Genomic DNA, 6,147 nt, shown 5'->3' with positions numbered 1-6,147 from the left:
ATACCAGAGGCCCTGCCGGCAACACCCTCTGGCAACACCAAGCTGAAGGAGACCCTACCTGGCCATTGAGGACCCACTTTCAGTCTGGGATAGGTAGACATCACCTGCATATTTCCTCCTCCAATTTAGACTCTCTCTCTCCTCCCAGACTTCAGCCCCTGCACCAAGCCTCTTTAACCCCTGCTGCCATTGTTTGTGTGTGTGTCTGTGTGTGTGTATGCAAAAGAACCAATAAAATATTGTGTCACCATCTTCCCTGTTCAATAAAACCACTATCATTTGTAACCCCAATTCGAGTTGTGTTTTACTGAGCCCTGGTCCCTTCCCTATCTTAAATTCCAGTCTCTCTCTCTCCCTCTCAGCTCTGTTGCTTTCTGCATGCTCTCAGCCCTTTTCCCACCACTTTTTGCCTCCTCTCTGTCCCTTTTCTGCAGGGTTTCAGCCCTGTTGCTTTCTTCAGGCTCTCAGCCTCGCTCCCACTACTTTTTGCCTCCTGCTACCTCTCCCCAATCCCTATCTCTCTCTGCCTTCTCTTTCACTCTCTCTCTGTGTTCTCCAGCCTCACCCTCCTCCCCTGCAGTCCCACTCCCAGTTTTCCTCTCCCCATGTACCTCTCAGCTCCCCTGTAACCTCCTTGCTCCAGCTCCAGCTTCCGTGTGTCTTTCTGGCATTGCTCCTTTGCTCTGTTGCCTTTTTGCTTTCAATTAACCTTAAGTTACCTTAGCTTCCCTCTAGTTTGCCAGTTCTAATCCTGACACTGGCATCTTTCATCTCAGTCTCCACTACCAATAACCTAAAGTTACCCCAAACCACAGCTCAGCACTCTTTCTAGTTTACCGGTTCTAATCCTGGTCCCAGCAACTTTCACCCCCTACACTTTCTCTCTCTCTCTCTTACCTTAACCTTCCCCCACATATCCCAAATACACCAAGTGCATACATACACACCACAACACCGAAGTTAGGAACTCACCTGTGTGTAAGAGTAGGTGAGTGGTATGTATGTGAACTGATATACATGTATGCCACTGTGCGTGATATACAAATTAGTGATCTGTGTATTGGGTATGCAGGTATTGGTACTTGATTCTTGTCTAATTTCTTTTGGTGTGTATAGTGTGTGTAGGTTCTTGAATTGGTGATAGGTGTGTATTTGCCTAGGCCGGTAATTTTGGATGTGTATGTGCCTGAATTGGTAGTGTGTCCACACACCTGGTGGGGGTGCATGTACCTAGAGTGTGTGTATGCACCCAGTGTGTGTGTATGCACTTAATTGATTTTTGAGTGTGTGCATGTGCAATTGTACACCATACCCTCCTGTCTAACAGCACAATATTGAGATCCTAAGAGTTGGCCTAACCCCACAGAGCAACACACCCTGAGATTTAAGCTTGTCTTAGACATTTGAGACATATGAGACCACATTATTGGCTCACTGGAGTTGCTCTTTCCATATGAGGTCCCATATGATGTCCAGGATTCCCCAGGGTTGCCAGCCACAGAGCAGCTTGAAAGCAGAAAAACCTGTGGATCCCTGGGGCACCTCCCAGACTGCAAATGGCAGGTCTGGGAGCAACTGATCTCAGTGGCAGGCATCTGTAGCCATGAATTTCCTTAACATTTCTTTAAGGGTTCTATTAAACCACTCCAGCAGCCCATGGGGGTGGTAGATAGAAATTCTGACTGATTTTAATTTTTAACACCTTATATAACTGCTTTACAGTCTGTGACATAAAAATAGCTCCCTGGTCAGTAATTATTTCTCATGGCACCCTCACCCACAGGAATACCTTAATGATCTCAGCAGCTACACCTTTGTCTGTCATCAAGCGAAGGGATATAATTTTCGAATAATGTGTGCCGTAGCCAACTATTAACAATACATACTTGTAGGCAGCTGCACCCCATTTCAGGGGTTCCACCATGTTCATTCTAGTCCATTCAAGAGGAATGTCCACTAACCACAGAGGGACCAGTGGGGCTCACTGTGCTCATTGTGGGATAGTTAACTGCCACTCTGGATAGGAGGTGAAAATGTCCATACATTTTTACAGATGCATCACAGTAGAAATTGGTCCATGATGTGGCTCACAGTTTTTTACTTTCCCAGGTGCTCTGAACAGGGGATGGAGTGGGTGATATACATGGCATCCTGCTGGTAAGGGTTTGGAACCAACAGATGTGTCCATATTTCCCCAGTCATGCACTCTTTTTCTAAGCAATAGAGCTTTTCTCCCTTAAATTCAAGATAGGGAAACAATGTGGCTTGTTGGGGGCTGGCCACCTCTCCATTGACCACTTCAACCTGGTCATAGACCCTGCTGAGTATTTCATCTGGTTTTTGCTTGGTCATGAGCTGGGGTGCCTTAGCTAGAAGCTCTGACTCCTGTACTGAAGAGATCTCCTCTTCTGCAATACTCTGGTTTCAAATTATTGTATTTATTATTGATCTGTTTTAATTTAATAAATATGATATTCTGAAAAGTGATCCTGTTAAAAAAGGTATCTTCTTAGGAGATCTACCCCTATGTGTGAGTTTGAGGTTGCACCTGCTCATTTACTTACTTACAAACAAACAAACAAAACAAAACAAAACCCCACAATCTAATATTTTAGATTTGAGTCCTGACATCTTTACAGTATCACCAACATGACACATGATGTGACATGATGCAAAGTGATGTGATATTATGTTACTTTTTACTTTCTTTCTTTATTTGGGAGATCAGAAATAGTGCTACAGGAGTGGCATGGCTATAAAATAATAAATATAGTGAAATACGATCCAAGAAAATGACAAACTAACACAGGTACACAGCTAGGCTCTTTGGTGTCAAGAATGTCCCTTATGGCCCTAATTCTGTAAAGTGCTTCAAAAAAGAAAAAAAAAACAACAGGTTTCTTGGTAGATTGCCAGTGAGGTAAAAAGGTTTTTCTATAAGTATAGGAATGAACCACAAGATGCATTGAAATCTCTGAGGTGAATCTATGCAGATTTCAATGCATAGATAGGTAGATCTATCTATCTATGCATTGAAATCTCTGAGGTGAATTGTTGTATGTAGAATTAGTAGAGTGCCTACATCTTTGTTAATATGCAATTTATATAATAGAGTTCTGCTCCCAGCTGGAACCTAAATATGAGACAAATTAAAATAAGATCAACCAAAAGTCCTCATCATGGTGGTGGTTATAGTGATAGTGGTGATAGTGATGATATTATAATAATGATAATAATAGTGGGGTGAGAATAAGAGAGAATAATGGACCAAGACAGAGAATAATGGATGATATTAAAAGAATATCTAGCTACGAATCTGGCTACAAATAGGTTATATGTAGAGTTCTTCATGGATTGTCTTAGGACTGATTTTTTTAATACTTGCACTTCTAACCATGAACACAAACAAACAACAAATGCAAACAATTGTGTTGAAACAAAGTTGAGAGGCATTACCAATGCAGAGCATGATTGCAACATCATTCAGAAACATGTTTGAGAAGGCTGGAGAAAGAAAAAGGATGAAATTCAGTATTACAAAGTGCAAAGTCATGCATGTGTAAAGTAATAGCAAGAACGCGTTAAACAGAAGCCCATTTGGAAATGACTGCAGGGGAGAATGACCTAGATACACTTGTTGATCATAGAATGAGAATGAACCAGAACTGTAATACAGCCATGAAAAAGTCAAATGTAGGCCTAGGATGCAGCAGGAAGAGTTTTTCGATTAGAGATGAGGAAGTTTTTGCCTGTTTTTGGAAGGTACAGGTGAGACTTTGTCTGCTATACTATGTAAGATTTTTATCACCCACGTTCAAGAAAAAAATAATTGAAAGATAAAGTGAATAGCGTATATAGGCTTGTATAGCACAATGAACACAATGGATGATTATGATTGTGGGGATAAGAAAAGAGTTATTTAAGATGAAGTACAATATTAGCACAGAACAATTAAATACAAATCAACAGTGAATAAATGTAGGTGGCATGTGGCCAGGTGGCCTGTTTCAATGTTAGTCAGAAAGTTCCTCCTAATCGCCAATCTAAATTTCCCCTGCTGTAGCTTGAGGCCAATGCTCCTAGTCCTGTCCCCTATGGCCACAAAGGCAAATCCATTTCCTTCCTTTCTGTAACTGCCCTTCAGGTATTTGAAGACTGTTATCAAATCCTCCCACAGCCTTATCTTCTCCCGGTTAAATAACACTAGTTCTTTCAGCCTTTCCTCATAAGTCTGGTTTCCCAGGCCCCAAATGATTTTTGTTCCTCTGCATTGGACTCTTTTCAATCTGTTCACATTCTTCTTTAAGTGTGGGGGCCAAAACCAGACACAGGACTCCAGGAAAGGCTTCACCAATGCTAAATGAAAGGAATAATCACTTCCCTTGATTTGTAAGTGACAGTGCTCTTAATACAACCCAGTATGTTGTTGCATTTTTTTGAAAGTAAAGTATTCTATCAGCTCAGATTCAGTTTATACTTTATTGTAATCGCCAACTCCTTCTCTTTAGTACTACAGCCTATCCAGTCATTTCCCAGTCTCTATTTGTGTAAGCAGTTATTCCGTCCCGAGTGTAGTGCTTTGCACTTGTCCTTGTTGAATTTCATTTTCATTGACTGTGGATCACTTATCCAGTGTATCCAGATAATTCTGGATCCCAGCCCTACTGTCCAGAGTATTTGCAACTCTAGCCAACTTTGTATCATCAGAAAATTTGGTGACTGTGTGAGAAGGAGTAAACAGCAATGCGGCGAAAACAGCTGGAGAATGCCGCTTCCGGAGCCATTACCATATTAGGATAGAAGCTCCAAGAGTAAAAAAAAGAGAGAGTGGCTGAAGGAGAAAAAGAGGGAAAAAGAGGATCCCCAGAGGATAAGAGACTTACTTCAAGACTTCTCATGATGCCGGAGAGAGTGGAGCTCAGAGGGGGAGGGACAGATCCCTGAGGGGAGACACTGCAGGACGTGGCTGGCGGTTGCCCTGAGAAGTAAACATGCAAAAAAAAGAAGAGAATGAATTGACCCACTCCCACAAGCTAGGAGATGATGGCATCTGTGTGTCTGTCATGAGGATTCAAGGCTTCAGGCACGCGCAAGATAAAAAGTACACACTTATAGCAACAAAAATAAATGGAAAGTATACGGCAGGGTTTGAAGATAAAATTCCACCCCAAAAGAAATAAACAAATGAACAAGAGATTAAGAGACTTCATTTTCTAATACCTAGTTCAGTCCGACCAAACTGATAGTAATGTAAGACCATTATATAGATAAAATTACAAAGTTGATTTAACTGATAAGGTAAAAAAAAAAAAAAGGAAAATGATATAAATGGACCACTTCTGCTTAAAGGTAAAGAAAGTTTGTATGATAAAGGATAAAAATAAAGACAAGTGTTAATATGAATTGTGAATATATATATACACATATAGGCAAGTGCGTGTGGATAGTTGAGAAGGTGAGCAAGGTTTTCCTCTATAATACCGGGACTCCTAATAGAGAGAGAAAAAAATAATAAAAATAAAACAACAAATAAACAAAAAACTGAAATATATATAATAACCCTCCTGACTAGTGACATCATAAATTAGAACACATTATAGTAACATCCAAGACGTGGCAGGAAGGAAAGTCGGGGTACCTATAGTTCTTTGGGAGATTATAAGAGGATACGAAGAGGCATCCTAAGCTCCACCATCACACCGTGCACTCAGTCTCATTAATCAAAATACTAATGAAGACATTAAATGATACCAGACCAAGGGCAGATGCCTGGGGAACACCACTTGATACCTCCTACCAACTAGACATTGAGCTATTGAAGACTATTCATTGAGTACATTATCCAACAAATCATGTATCCACCTTACAGTACTTTCATCAGTATTTCCTTAGCTTCTTAACGAGAATGTTTTATGAGACATTTTCAAGTTTTGCTAGCGGTAAGGTATATTCGATCTACCACTCTCCCTTCATCCACAGAGCCTGTCACCTTATCATAGAAGGAAATCAGTTCAGTGAGGCATGACTTGCTCTTAGTGAATCCATGCTTACTTTTCCCGATTACCTTGTTTTCCTCAAGGGGCTTCATAATGGATTCCTTGAGGACTTGCTCCATGATCTTTCTCTGTAAACAGACCTCTAGTTCCC

The sequence above is a fragment of the Alligator sinensis genome, unplaced genomic scaffold, assembly GCF_000455745.1.
Source record: "Alligator sinensis unplaced genomic scaffold, ASM45574v1 scaffold442_1, whole genome shotgun sequence".
Lineage (NCBI taxonomy): Eukaryota > Metazoa > Chordata > Crocodylia > Alligatoridae > Alligator > Alligator sinensis.
Note: the sequence above shows the minus strand (reverse complement) of the source record.